Consider the following 16,457-nt stretch of genomic DNA (forward strand, 5'->3'; position numbering starts at 1 on the left):
AAATTAAAATTTTAGCCAAAGAATTGATTTTAACACCAAGCAAAATTGGCGAAATATTCCAACTGTTACTATGATACAATTGAATTTGATATAACAAAATTACAATCCACAAAGGTACGAAAAAGTGGTCAAAAATGTGAATATATACCAAATAAATGTTAGGTAGTACCTATCTTGCTTTGCTATCTGGAAAATGCCAGATAGGCACTTCTACCTATCTGGAAAATGTTTTGGTACTTGTGCAGTTTAATCAAGACATTAGAAAATGAAAATATCGAAAAAAGGTTATATTGTACGTATCCGTTATGAAACGAAGCCCTCCGAAAAAAAATTTTCTCTTAATTTCATCAAGTAATTTTTTTTTACAACGAAAAAACAATTTGTTATGATACCGAGCAAAAGGTTCGATTTTTAGGAAGAAAAGCTAGTAATAAAGATGGGGAGGGAGTGTCGGCGCTTTAAATTGAGTTATCTCCCTGTGGCATGTTAAAAAAATTTCAAGATAGCTGACTTCAATGCGCTCTCATAATAACGTTTTTCTGCTGTAAAAAAACTCGATCAAATTAAGTGAAATTTTTTTTTTTTGGAGACCTTCAGTCCAAAATGGATACGTACAATATAATCTTTTTTTTTTTTTGATATTTTCATTTTTTTAATGTTTTGGTTAAACTGTACTAGTACCAAGTTTTTACTCACTTTAAAACGTTTAATTGGTTAAAAAGAAAAAACGTATAGTGTTGAGCGATAGGTGAGAACAAAAAAATGGTCGCGAAACAGAGACCTAAATATGTAAAGGTTGTTAATGATTTTAAAATAAAAAAAATTATGCAAAAAGCGGGTTTGTTTTACTATGTATATAGATTCAAAAAAGTTGTCAAAAAAACAAATATATAACAAATAAATGTTTTCAAATGTAAGATAAGTTACTTTTCTACCTAACTGGATAAGTTTTTAGTGTTTTTATTTAATGTGAAATGTTTATTCAATTTGAAAAACGAGTAATGTTGGAGGCTGCCGGCGAACAAGAAAAAAAAAGATGGCCACGATGTCTATGATTATTACTTCAAAATAAAAAATAAACCAAAATTTTTTTTTATTTTTTTTTTTTTATTCAATTTTCACCCCAAACAAGGCACAGTGCCACTTTGAAGCAGGGGGCTACTATTAGGGAATTAATTAGCGGGGTCATTATGAAGGGAGAAGAGTAGAAAGATGTTTGTTAACATTACACTTGAACTTCTGCATATCATTGCAGTTGGGAAAGCAGAATCCCAGAAGGGAGTTCCAAAGACCCGCAGTTCTGGGGAAGAAACTATTGGAGTAAAAGGCTTTCTTGCACCTAGGGATCTCCACTGTAAAGGGATGAGACTTAGTAGCTTGTCGGGTTTGTCGGGGGTAGTTACGTCGGGGAGGTACAAGTGTTTGCAGTTCGTCAGAGCATTCACCATTAAAGTATTTGTAGAACAGGCAGAGGGATGCAACATCTCGTCGATGGGACAGAGGTTGAAGCCTAGATGACAGTTCAGGACCTATCAGGTTGGCGACTCTTTTTTGAACCCTGTCCAGGAGCGAGAGACAAGCAGCAGATGCACCAGCCCAGATGTGACAACAGTACTCCATACATGGGCGAATGGTGGCCTTATAGAGGTATAGTATACTGGCAGGCGTAAGTAGTTTTCTAGCACGGTAGAGGGAGCCAACCTTCCTTGCAGCAGCCTTGGCAATGCTCTCAATGTATCTATTCCAGTTCATATTCCCTGTAAACGTTAGGCCGAGGAGTTTAAAAGAAGTACTTTCAGGCAATGTGTTCTTGGCCATTGCTATTGGTGGTAGAGAAGGTTTCTTGTAGTTATTGAAGGAAACAAGCTTAGTCTTAGCAGCATTGAATGTGACCAACCATTTTTGTCCCCATTCCACTACGGATTGGAGGTCATCCTCTAGTGTTTCTGCCATTTTCTTGGATATGTGTTCATTTGTTTTCCCCTCATATCTGTTATAGAGAGTGGTGTCATCGGCAAATATACCCATCTCCGAAACAATATTATCAGGAAGGTCGTTTATGAATATCAGGAATAATAGAGGTCCAAGGATAGACCCCTGAGGTACTCCCGCATTTATGTCATATTGTTAGGATGTATGTCCGTCGAGGACAACTTTGATTTTTCTATTACTTAAGAAGGATTTAATTACGTTATGAATTCTTCCAGTGATTCCATATGATCTAATTTTCCTTAGAAGACCATCGTGCCATACCCTGTCAAAAGCCTTAGATATATCAAGGGCCATCGCTCTACCCTCCCCTGTTTTATCCAATGAACGGTATATACGTTCAGAAACTACAGTTAAGATATCTGCTGTTGAACGGGCTTGCCTGAATGGTGGTAGAAACCCACCCAATGTGTTATATATTTGTCTTTTGACAACTTTTCCGAATCTATATGTATAGTAAAACAAACCCCGACCTACAGAATTTTGCAGTTATAAAACGTTTCGTACATGTTTTTTTATTTGAGAATTTGTTTCGGAACCTCGAAGTAATGTAAAAAAAGAAATTGACGCATACATGCAGCAACAAGCTCTGAAATACAGCAACTTATTTTGAAATAAAGAAAAACTTAAACAGTTTCAGAAAGTTCTGAATACAGAGATCGGTTGAAAATTCAATTTTGATGCGTTTGGTGACAATTATTAATTGTAATTTTTTATAATCTTCACTTTAGCCACATTATTCAGCAGCAACATTAAATTTAGTCGATAATTTACAGGTATCTCCACAGCGAATTGTAAAACGTCAGCATTGTACATATTAATAGTGATGTCATTTTTTGTGTGTTTGTGGTTTGTGTCAATTTCTATGGATGGGCATTCGTGTTATAATTGTTAATGGAGTAACATTTTTTTTTATAGAGGGGGTGATATTGGTAAAAAAAAAACAATATAACTTACCTTTAGTAAAACAAATAGATTTTTATTAATGAACTACACATACAAGAGTTAATAAAATAAAATTAATTTTAACGTCTTCTGTTGACACTTATGTAATCTAAAGATAATGTTGCTTACAGGCCTCCATACAGTTTTGAAAAAAGCATAAAGATCACTATCTAAAAAAAAAAAAGCATAAAGATCACTATCTATCAATTTAAATAATAAAGTCAAAACGAATTTTTTTAAGGTTGATTTTGGATTTACAATTTTTATTATCTCAATAGTCTTATATTCTCTTATATGAATATATTTTTTATTATTGGAAACTTGTTATTAAAAAAATCTGTTTAAACTTCATATCGCATAATATTTGAATTTAATATCATTTAAAGCTTTTTAAAAATAATTATTTTTTAGAATTCTCTTTTTGTTTGTTATAGTTCAAATAATTATATTACCGAGAGAAAAAATTTTCAAGAAAAAGTGTTACTTTTTTCTTTATTTTTTTTTTTTACATAATAATAATAATAATAATAATAATAATAATAATTTTATGTCCAATTTTATTTACAACTTTAAGGTAAGTGAAATAAATAAGAGAATTTAATATATATATATATATATATATATATATATATATATATGTATATATATATATATATAAAATTATTTTTTTAATTATTTGGTCTTTTCAGGTTTAAAAAATGTTGAAATATTTATCAACTTACATTTATTTTGTTTAGTTTTTGGACCATGGAATATGGAGGGGAAAAACACCATAAAAAATATATTTCCTCTAATATATTTAACGAAGCCTACTTTTATTATATAAGTTTATTTAATAATGAATAAATATTGAAAATTTCAGGAAGCTATGACTATTATTTGATTTTTGCTAGATTTTTAAAACATGGGTGTGTCTATGGCTTCAAACCTGTCACTACATAGGAACGTTGTTATAAAGCGTCAATAATGTAAATACAATGTTTGTCTTGCATTTCCATTATTTTTGTCTTGCATTTCCATTATTTTTGTCTTGTGTTTTCATTATTTTTGTCTTGCATTTTCATTATTTTTGTCTTGTGTTTTCATTATTTTTGTCTTGCATTTTCATTAGTTTTGTCTTGCATTTCCATTATTTTTGTCTTGTATTTCAATTATTTTTGTCTTGTATTTCCATTATTTTTGTCTTGTGTTTTCATTATTTTTGTCTTGTGTTTTCATTATTTTTGTCTTGCATTTTCATTATTTTTGTCTTGTATTTTCATTATTTTTGTCTTGCATTTTCATTATTTTTGTCTTGCATTTTCATTATTTTTGTCTTGCATTTTCATTATTTTTGTCTTGTATTTTCATTATTTTTGTCTTGCATTTCCATTATTTTTGTCTTGTATTTTCATTATTTTTGTCTTGCATTTTCATTATTTTTGTCTTGTATTTTCATTATTTTTGTCTTGCATTTCCATTATTTTTGTCTTGCATTTTCATTATTTTTGTCTTGTATTTTCATTATTTTTGTGTTGCATTTTCATTATTTTTGTCTTGCATTTTCATTATTTTTGTCTTGCATTTTCATTATTTTTGTCTTGCATTTTCATTATTTTTGTCTTGTGTTTTCATTATTTTTGTCTTGCATTTTCATTATTTTTGTCTTGCATTTTCATTAATTTTGTCTTGCATTTTCATTATTTTTGTCTGGCATTTTCATTATTTTTGTCTTGCATTTCCATTATTTTTGTCTTGCATTTCCATTATTTTTGTCTTGTATTTTAATTATTTTTGTCTTGCATTTTCATTATTTTTGTCTTGCATTTTCATTATTTTTGTCTTGCATTTCCATTATTTTTGTCTTGCATTTTCATTATTTTTGTCTTGTATTTTCATTATTATTGTCTTGCATTTTCATTATTTTTTTCTTGTATTTCCATTTTTTTTGTCTTGCATTTCCATTTTTTTTGTCTTGCATTTTCATTATTTTTGTCTCGCATTTTCATTATTTTTGTCTTGCATTTTCATTATTTTTGTCTTGCATTTTCATTATTTTTGTCTTGCATTTCCATTATTTTTGTCTTGTATTTTCATTATTTTTTGTCTTGCATTTTCATTATTTTTGTCTTGTATTTTCATTATTTTTGTCTTGCATTTTCATTATTTTTGTCTTGCATTTTCATTATTTTTGTCTTGTATTTTCATTATTTTTGTCTTGCATTTCCATTATTTTTGTCTTGTATTTTCATTATTTTTGTCTTGCATTTTCATTATTTTTTTCTTGTATTTTCATTATTTTTGTCTTGCATTTCCATTATTTTTGTCTTGCATTTTCATTATTTTTGTCTTGTATTTCCATTATTTTTGTGTTGCATTTTCATTATTTTTGTCTTGCATTTTCATTATTTTTGTCTTGCATTTTCATTATTTTTGTCTTGCATTTTCATTATTTTTGTCTTGCATTTTCATTATTTTTGTCTTGCATTTTCATTATTTTTGTCTTGCATTTCCATTATTTTTGTCTTGTATTTTCATTATTTTTTGTCTTGCATTTTCATTATTTTTGTCTTGCATTTCCATTATTTTTGTCTTGCATTTTCATTATTTTTGTCTTGCATTTTCATTATTTTTGTCTTGCATTTTCATTATTTTTGTCTTGTATTTTCATTATTTTTGTCTTGCATTTCCATTATTTTTGTCTTGTATTTTCATTATTTTTGTCTTGCATTTTCATTATTTTTGTCTTGCATTTCCATTATTTTTGTCTTGCATTTTCATTATTTTTTGTCTTGCATTTTCATTATTTCTGTCTTGCATTTCCATTATTTTTGTCTTGCATTTTCATTATTTTTGTCTTGCATTTCCATTTTTTTTGTCTTGCATTTTCATTATTTTTGTCTTGCATTTCCATTATTTTTGTCTTGCATTTTCATTATTTTTGTCTTGCATTTCCATTATTTTTGTCTTGCATTTTCATTATTTCTGTCTTGCATTTCCATTATTTTTGTCTTGCATTTTCATTATTTTTGTCTTGCATTTCCATTTTTTTTGTCTTGAACTTTCATTTGTTGTTGTCTTGCATTTTCATTATTTTTGTCTTGTATTTCCATTATTATATGATTGGCAAAGGGACGTCGTATCTACATTTATTTACATTGACTTTTATAAAATTCATGCTATTCTTTAGAACTTTTTATATACTCTCTAGATCATAATATGATTGGCAAAGGGACGTCGTATCTACATTTATTTACATTGACTTTTATAAAATTCATACTATTCTTTAGAACTTTTTATATACTCTCTAGATCATAATATGATTGGCAAAGGGACGTCGTATCTACATTTATTTACATTAACTTTTATAAAATTCATGCTATTCTTTAGAACTTTTTATATACTCTCTAGATCATAATATGATTGGCAAAGGGACGTCGTATCTACATTTATTTACATTGACTTTTATAAAATTCATGCTATTCTTTAGAACTTTTTATATACTCTCTAGATCATAATATGATTGGCAAAGGGACGTCGTATCTACATTTATTTACATTGACTTTTATAAAATTCATGCTATTCTTTAGAACTTTTTATATACTCTCTAGATCATAATATGATTGGCAAAGGGACGTCGTATCTACATTTATTTACATTGACTTTTATAAAATTCATGCTATTCTTTAGAACTTTTTATATACTCTCTAGATCATAATATGATTGGCAAAGGGACGTCGTATCTACATTTATTTACATTGACTTTTATAAAATTCATACTATTCTTTAGAACTTTTTATATACTCTCTAGATCATAATATGATTGGCAAAGGGACGTTGTATCTACATTTATTTACATTGACTTTTATAAAATTCATGCTATTCTTTAGAACTTTTTATATACTCTCTAGATCATAATATGATTGGCAAAGGGACGTCGTATCTACATTTATTTACATTGACTTTTATAAAATTCATGCTATTCTTCTCTGTTGCGTGTTCATGTTTTTCGTATAAAAGCGAAACTGAATCAAAAGCGAAGTCATCTTCCGGGCCTATTGTGCCAGTAGGGCAGGTCGATTTTGGAACCCCGGTGAGACAATGGTGATGATAGTTGGGATTTTACATAGAAAAGATCTACACGAAATATTTTTTTTCAAAATCGTTATCCTTGCTTGAGGAAATGACTTAAAAAGTTAAAAAATTGAAGCTATTAAAAGTTTTTCGGTGAATTAGAACGTCCCGTCATCAAAACAAACCGTACTGTTAAGAAAATGGAATCATTATTTAGAATATATTTTAAACTACATTTTTAAATAAAATGAGTGAAGATAATGAATTAATAAAATAAATATGGCAGTGTTGTACTCTGTCCCGAAAATGTTCGATAACTCTTGGCGGTTCACAATTTACTATGACACCGTCTAAGCAGGTGCGCGTTCATATTAATTTGATTTTACGCAGACGAATTTGAATAAATAATAACCCGACGCTTTCTCATTAAAGTTTCGATAAATTTGCACGTTTTTTTTTAATACGCACGTTAAAGTTATTTCAAGTTATTACAAATACAAAATTGAATAACATGAAAATTATTTAACAGGAACATTTTTATTAAGCATCTTGCTCTCGAAACAAAATATTGAATAAAATGGTACTTGTGCAGTTTTGCATAGACATTAAAAAATGAAAAATATTGAATAAAATTTATTTAACACGAACAAACAAAATATTGAATAAAATGATAATTATTTAAGAACATTTGTTTTAAGCATATTGCTCTCGAATGCATTTAATGATGCGAGGAAATGAGTGCTCCTTCTCGCGTCGTCTCCACAATGAGATGAGTGGAACAAATTCTCATTTGTCGCTACTACTCTCCTAAGTCTTCTTATGTGGGACCAAAATCCCTCCACAGTTTGTGTGTGGACTGATGAGTCTACTGGATTTATGAAATTTTGTTCGTGGAGCACCTTATCGTAACTATACATGCTGGGCATACTTCCGTAGGCCGCCCATCCGTCACTGATGATCCTGGTCCCTGGCAGAATCCAAGATCTTATAATTGGAAGTAGTGTGTCCCGACCCCTTCGTTCTACCACTGCAAGATTGCATCGACTACTACCTCTTTCTACGGCTCCAAAAACCCACACTCCATTTTTTGCTCTCTCTCTATTATATTCCCTTCTGAAGAATAGAGACTCGTCGATCTCAACTTCTTTTGGTACATTTGTCTCTATTTGTATTCCACCCAGCATCATTGGGTTGTCTATGATATCTTTTTCACAGACTTCTCGGATGAAAGACATCCAACCAGTCAACTATTGTGTGTTCCGATACACCGATTTCATCTTTTATTCTGCGCTGGATCATTTCCATGCTCCAGCTCCACCAGAATATTAATGTCAGCAACTTACTTATCGGCAAGCAGCTTCTTTCGAAGAAGGAGCCTTTCCTGATAGTGGCTGTGGATTTGCAAGAATCTGAGGGACAATTCCACACATATCCATCAGAAGTTTTTGACCGTTTATGCAGAACCCTACGATTGTTGCAACTTTGGCATACGCTGGTATTCCGTATCAGTGTTATAAAATAACACGAGCGTACGGAAGCAAGGAGAACAAACGAAGTAATTTGGTTTCAACCTTTATTGAGGGTCAAAGTGAATAAGCATATATATCCACAATCAAAGCCGGAACGGTCAGCTGGGCGTCAGGAAGGCCGGAATAAGGATTAGAGAGGTAGGGATCCTGGCCTGATCAGGTTCGGGCAGGTACAGGGGCCTAGATGCTGGTACGGTCTAGGGATGACGTCCGGGACTGGAACAAGCGGTGATATGGTGACTAGGCGCTTTGAATCAAACTGCTGTCGCTGAGGTGCCGCTGCTACTGCTGGATGGAGCTGAAGGGAACGGCTGTTGCTGCTGCCGCTGCTGCTGCTAGAAAGTTGAGGGGAACGGCTGTTGCTGCTGCTGCTGCTGCTGCTAGAAGGTTGAGGGGAACGGCTGTCGCTGAGCTGCTGCTGCTGCATGGAGCTGAAGGAGATGGCTATTGCTGCTGCCGCTGCTGCTAGAAGTTGAGGGGGACGGCTGTCGCTGAGCTGCTGCTGCTGGATGGAGCTGAAGGGGATGGCTACTGCTGCTGCCGCTGCTGCTGCTAGAAAGTTGAGGGGAACGGCTGTCGCTGAGCTGCTGCTGCTGGATGGAGCTGAAGGAATGGCTACTGCTGCTGCCGCTGCTGCTGCTAGAAAGTTGAGGGGAACGGCTGTCGCTGAGCTGCTGCTGCTGGATGGAGCTGAAGGAATGGCTGTCGCTGGTATGGTGCAAGGGGTTGAGGGGAACAGCTGTATCTGCTTCTAACTGGTAGCGAGGCGACCTGCTCTGGTCAGCGATCTGCTGGAAGACTGACTTTTTCTCTGACGGCCGGCTTATTTATACGGCACGTGCGGACGTAGTAAAAGGCACATCGGCTCCGGCGTCAAAATGGCCGTCGTATTTTTTATTTGTGTTTGTTTCTCGTGCTTTAATGGATTGTAGAGAATTATCTGTTTGGTGTGTGTATGCATGTGTTATATCGATTTAAAGCTGAGAAAGTTGTGAATGTAACCTAGTCGGTGTCGTATTGTTGGGGTGTTTTGTGGAATCATTATTTGCGTTTTTATGCTATCTGAGTTGCGTTTACGGTAGTGTCTGTGATTTTTTATTTAGGTTTTTTCTTTTGCTGTGCAACTTTCTCTGGAGGTTTTCTATGTTGAAGTAAGGTGCGAGTTATTTTAATGATGTGTGTATTTAAAGAGATGGGATTTGAAATTGTCCTGTGTATTTATTGTGTTTGACTACGTTGTAACGGCGAACAGATTTGTCTTAGGGTCGCCATTGTTGCTGCCGTCATTGCCTTGCTGATTTCCGGTTTATTCATGGAAATGTGGAGAGATATGCGAATATAACAATGCTCCCCCAGATCTCGATCATATTTACATGATAAAGTCTCTGAAGCGTGTAGGGAGTTGTCCTCTTGTTGTTCTGGCTGGTAATCTCCTGGGTTGGCCGGCTTGTGAGGATGGCGTCCGATTCTCGTCCGGATTGCATGTGGGGCCGTTCGTGGAATGCTGTTCGTCGGTGATGCTGGGTGGGGGTGGGAGGTTTGTGATAGACAGGTGCGGCGGGCGTGGTGCTATTCGTCGGATGTGCGCCCGGTGTACCCAGGTTGTGATGCCACTCTCATCTTGTACTTGGTACATCAAGCTGTTGGTTTTGGTGATAGTGAAGCTTCCTATCCATTGCATGTGTGTTGATTTGGCCATGGCTGATTGAGGACGGTGAAGTAGGACCTTGTCTCCTACTTGTAGCGGGTTCTCATGGGAGAAGTGCTTTTCGCGGTTCTCCATTTTATGATCTGCTTCATCATTGGCCAGGGCGACACGGTGATGAACCTGTCTTAGCAGGGCGTTGATTTGCATGCCATATGCACCTGGGTCATCGCTCCTGGCTTCCCTTCTGTGGGGTGTTGGCAAGCCGATGCTAGGGTGGCGGCCCGTGACTGTGAAATGCGGGGAGACACCGGTGGCGTTGTTGATTGTGGCGTTCATGGAAGACACAACAGATTCGAGAACATCTGTCCACTCGCAATTCCTGTCTTCACACAGCATGTAGATGGCGTTCTTCATTGTTCGATGTTGTCTCTCTATGTTCCCTGAGCTTTGTGGGCGCCACGGGCAATGCAGTTCCTGTGTGATGGCCATTTGTTCGCAGAACTGTCGATAGACTTCCCCTGTGAAGTGTGTACCTCGGTCGGAGGACACTATGCGTGGGATTTCTCTGTGTCGGAGGAAGAACTGGTATAAACCACGGGCGGCGTCGATGGCACGGTCTCTTGCACATGGTATAGCTGTGAGATGCCGGCTGAAGCTGTCCAGTATCGTAAGTATATATCTTTTCCCCTTTGAGTTGGACATTGTGACAAAGTCAACAAAGACGAGTTCAAATGGTCTCTTACCCCGCTTGCAGTGGCCCATGGGCCAGCGGGTGCGTCTGCCATAATTTCCCTTGCATTTTGCACATGTGATGCAGGAATCAGCATAAGCCTTGATGTCGTTGTTCTTGGACTCCCACCAGTAACCGGAGAGGAGTTCCTGCATCCGTGTTATGCCTGAGTGGTTGTTGGCGTCGTGTGCTTGATGCAGGTATTTGGGTCTGAGCTTGTATGGTACGACCAGCCTAGGGGTATGTTTGTGGTCTCTTATCATTAGGACCGTGGTTCCTGGTTCTAAGAAGAATTGATGTAGCTTTCTCTTGAATAACTTAGCTCGGTGGTCATCGGGGTCAATTTGTGGGCCGTCCGGGTATGATGTTTGGAGTGCGTGTATGATTCCGGCCAGGGTGTCATCCTTCTGTTGTTCGGTTGAAATATCCAGGTGTTCACAGATTTGTTCAGCAGGAATGGAGGAGTTGGTGTGGTATGCGAAAAACGCGTCGCTGATGCGTCTTTGCGTGTGGGCGTTCCGTGGTGTGTGCGTCTTGGGAATAAGTTTCAGACTGTCGATGTCATTGATGCACCATGATGGGACGTAGATGCGTAAGCTTGAGCCATCCAGTATGAATGTCCTTCCTGCTGGATTGGGGTCGCTGGGAGTCTTGATCTTCTTCTGTCCACAGCCTCTGCTGAGCATATCAGCCCAAACGTTAGATTCGCCCTCCACGTATTCTAATACGAATTTGTAGCACGATATCTCATCCTGCCATCTTCGTATTTTTGCATTGTTGAACTCCCGTTGGTCAAGATATGTCAGAGATTTGTGGTCAGTGAACACCACGAAGGGACGGTTACGTAGAAAGTAGTCAAATTTCAGTATCGCCCACTTCACTGCATATGCCTCGCGTTCCGTTGTAGACCAGTTTTGCTCTGTTGTATTGAAGGAGTGGGACGCGACTCCGACAATGTTCTTCTTCCCGTTGCTGGACTCTTGCATCAGGATTGCTCCGCATGCGACATCACTGGCATCAGTAGTGAGCGTGAAGGGCATGGAGAAGTCTGGAAACGAGATAACCGGCGGGGAGGATAATCGGTCCTTGATCTTCCTGAATGCTCTGTCTGCATTCTCGGTCCAGTGGAATGGCTTGTTGACCTTGTTGAGTTCGTGTATAGGGGCCATGAGTTTTGAGAACATGCTTGATCTGATCTGTTCATGAAGGCGCGTCTCAAGGAATTGTCTGATCCAGACCAAGCGGCCGATGAGACTTTGGAGTTCCTTTCTTGAGGTTGGGGGTTTCATTTCTCCTATGGCACGAACATATTCGGGGTCGGCCTTGAACCCTTCGCTGTTTATTATGCGGCCGAGAAATTTGGCCTCAGGTGCGAGGAAGGAGCATTTGTCTGGGTTCAGCTTAAGTCCAAACTTTTGGAGGGCCATGAACAGTTGTTCTAGCGCGATGATGTACTCCTTGAATGTCTTAGCATGCACCAGGTTGTCGTCGATGTAAGATGATATGTTGCTGCGAGATGTGACCGTGGCTAAGGCCTCTGCTACGCAACGGGAAAAGATTTGTCCGGCCGAAGTGAGACCAAAGGCCAGGCGTGTGTACTGGTAGCATTTGTCCTTCCATGTGAAGGCTGTTTTGTGCCGGTCCTGCTCATCTATTTCAATCTGCCAATATCCACTACGCAGATCCAGGGATGCAAAATACCAGTGGTGAATAGTTAGATTGCTCTTGAAAGTTGAAGACGTGATGGCTGATATTGGAGCGGGTCGGGCGGGGCATCACATCTCGTCCTGACCGAAGTGAAAATCCTGGTCCTCTGTCTCCGGCATGTTGTTGCCTGTTGTTGCGACAAGGGCTTGTGTTTGGGTGCGGGGTGGGTGACGGTATCTGCAATTTTGCCTAAAGCAGGATTTGAAATTGTCCTGTGTATTTATTGTGTTTGACTACGTTGTAACGGCGAACAGATTTGTCTTAGGGTCGCCATTGTTGCTGCCGTCATTGCCTTGCTGATTTCCGGTTTATTCATGGAAATGTGGAGAGATATGCGAATATAACATCAGGCCTAAAGAAGCTGCAGCGTGTAGCTGATCAGTTCCAATGACTTCGGTAAACTTTGCAAATGTCCAACTCGTTTCATGTATTTCGGCAATTGTTAACACACGGTTAACAATTTCTGTTCTCATATTGAACAGACAAATAAAAATAAATAATATAAAGATAAATAAATTAATTAATTTGTAATAACTAGAAAGAACTTAAAAAAAAATTAAAACGTGAAAATTAAAAATAAATTAAATAATTGTGTATTTGTAATAACTTGAAATAACTTTAACGTGCGTATTAAAAAAACGTGCAAATTTATCGAAACTTTAATGAAAAAGCGACCGCGTGCTTTCAGACGGTGTATTTTATTCGGTGCCCGGAAAACTCGTCCCGGGAAAACTCGTCTTCGGAAAACTCGTCTCCGGAAAACTCGTCTCCGGAAAACTGGTCCCCTTTCGCTAGGTAGGAAAACTGGTCCCATATTGAATAAATATCGATTGAAAACACATTTTATGATCGTTCTTGAAGGAGATATTATTTTTTTAAATAGACTATAGCCCCCCCCATAATATTTTTAAAAAATATTTTTACTTGTTTAATGTTTTTTTGGGGTTTGTATTACTGTACACATAGATTCGAAAAAGTTGTCAAAAAACAAATATATGACAAATAAATACTATCAAAGGCAAGATAAGTTACTTTTCTACCTAACTGGATATATTTTTTGTGTTTTTATTCAGTGTAACATGTTTATTTAGCTCGAAAACATGCAGTGTTTACCGATGTATTGGAAAATTCAAAATGGCGGCCGACTCTCTCTCGGAGAGGGTAAGTTTGGGAAAAGGTATTATAAATAATAAACTAGACAAAATACTGTTAGAAATTCGCTCAATATATGTTACTGTGACATAAGTTGACATATATTCAGTGTTTTTTAATAGTATTTTGTCTAGTTTATTATTTATAACATCTTTTCCCAAACTTACCGTGTTTAAGAGACAGTCGGCCGCCATTTTTAATTTTCCAATTACATCGGTAAACACTGCATGATTTTCAAGCTGAATAAACATGTTACATTGAATAAAAATACAAAAAATATATCCAGTTAGGTAGAAAAGTAACTTATCTTGCCTTTGATAACATTTATTTGTTATATATTTGTTTTTTGACAACTTTTTCGAATCTATGTGTACAGTAATACAAACCCAAAGCGTTTATTATGTTCATACAAAGTTAATTACAATTTTTTTTTGTTCTTATTTTAACAATGTTTTTTGGAGTCATAAAAACAATAATTAAAAACAAAACCAAAAAATTAAAAAACAGGGAGCGATTCGATTTTTCGTTACTTTTTTGTTTTGTTTTTTTATTTATGATAGTTTTTTTGTTGTTGTGTTTTTGTTTTCTCTCATACCAAATGATTTTATCAATTATCAACATTTATTGTCGTCCTATCAAATTTTGCAAAAATTAACTAATAAATTAAAAACGAAATATTTTTTGGCGCGAGAGATGCCATGTGCTAACAATCTCTCGTTAACTAATTTTTAATTTTTTAAAATTTTTACTTCAAAATTCTAAAATCAATCATTAAGAGAGAAAGTAATCACTAAATAAATTTATTAATCAATTTTATTGAAAACTCCGCTATCGTTTATCAAGAATCTTTTTAATTTCATTTTTTGTTGGTTGTTTTTCGGAGGGAGATATAGTTTTTACCCCCCCCCACCACCAGCTCTCTCTCTCTCTCTCTCTCTCTCTCTCTCTAAATTATATTTTAAAAAATATTAAAATTTATTATTTTCTTTTTAAAACCAAATCTCCCTCAGTAATTTCTTTAATTTTCTATTTTTTAGCGATTATCAAGACCCCTAAGATGTGATATACCGGACATTATTTCCCGTTCGGGTTTGTATTACTGTACACATAGATTCGAAAAAGTTGTCAAAAAACAAATATATAACAAATAAATGTTATCAAAGGCAAGATAAATTACTTTTCTACCAAACTAGATATAATTTTCGTGTTTTTATTCAATTTAACATGTTTATTCTGCTCAAAAAGCATAAAGTGTTTACCGATGTAATTGGAAAATTCAAAATGGCGGCCGACTCTCTCTTTAACACGGTAAGTTCGGGAAAACTTACATATAAATAATAAACTAGACAAAATACTATTAAAAAACCACCGAATATATGTCAAGTTATGTTACGGTAACATATATTGAGCAAATTTCTAACAGTGTTTTGTTTAGTTTATTATTTATTACACCTTTTTCCGAACTTACCGTGTTAAAGTGTGGAAAAAAAAACTATTTAGAGGGTAAAGTAGATTACCCGGTGATAGCGTAAGCTCCGAGGGGTTGCAAAGGATGCCCTAAGCGACCCCCCCTACTGGGTCGAGTAACAAGTTTTGTAGTACGGCGAGCAGCGAGTAACTAATTTGTGCCAACCGTTCACCAGTAAGTCGTTAACAGAACTGGCGCTAGTCAGAGACACAATTCTTTTATAACAGAAGAATAGTGCCTCCCCCTACTCCTCCAAGTCTATAAGAGACTCGTTCTCTCAACCACTCAGATTAGAATTCCGCCCTCGAGGCCGGCGCCACCAAGTAAGCAATCTCCTTTTTTTATTTTTATTTTTATTTTTATTTTCTCACACACTCCCGACAAAAACGAGAAAAAAAAACAAAAGGTAGAAGAGAGAAAAGAAAAAGAAAAAGTTACATAAAAATGACAGACCACCAAAATACTTAATCAAAAAACAACTGTTAGTACAATATAGCAGTAGTCGATCAGTCCAGATATCAATCAAGCAGGCAGCAGGCTAGGTCTACCCCGTCGTTTTTTAAGGGGCGCACATTCTGGGCAATACCACTTTTGCCTGTTGGGAGGTTCTGAGTCGATACCGACACATCGGAAATGGTACCAATCGTCGCACGAGTCACACCCGATCATATTCTGATTCTGCTGCGGAGAGCTGCACAGGGGACACAACCAGACCTGCTCTTCAACACTAGGGGGTGAATCCAACGTCTCCCCTCCCTCCGCAACAGGAGGTCCTTCAGGAGTCCTAGAAAGCTCTAAGGGGTACAGATGTTTCAGGGAATGTACTTCCTCCAAGCCCTCCCCTTTTTGTACACGTGCTGCTCTAACGACACCATCATGGCCTGGAATCAGTTCAGTAATAGTTCCTAAGACCCAAAACGGTCTGGGTTTCAAAGGACTCTTAATCAGCACAACATCATCCTTCTGGAGGCGGGTTCTTGTACTGAGTCGGGATCGACCAGGAATCTTCCTTCCCAGCTCTAGCAGGTACTCCTCATACCATAGTTTGTGGAAATCTGTCAGACATTGGTCCCTAAGTTCCAAGGTTTGAATTAGCCTCTCCCTGCTGGGAGGCACCAAGGTTGTTCTATCCTCTCTATCCAGTCGTATCAATAGCCCGGGGCTCTGATTGGGCTTAAGGAACATATTAGGGGTAATTGGAGTAGCATTTTTGTCGGCTGACACCTGGTAAGTAAG

The sequence above is a fragment of the Euprymna scolopes genome, chromosome 36, assembly GCF_053919585.1.
Source record: "Euprymna scolopes isolate OS-2025 chromosome 36, ASM5391958v1, whole genome shotgun sequence".
NCBI lineage: Eukaryota > Metazoa > Mollusca > Cephalopoda > Sepiida > Sepiolidae > Euprymna > Euprymna scolopes.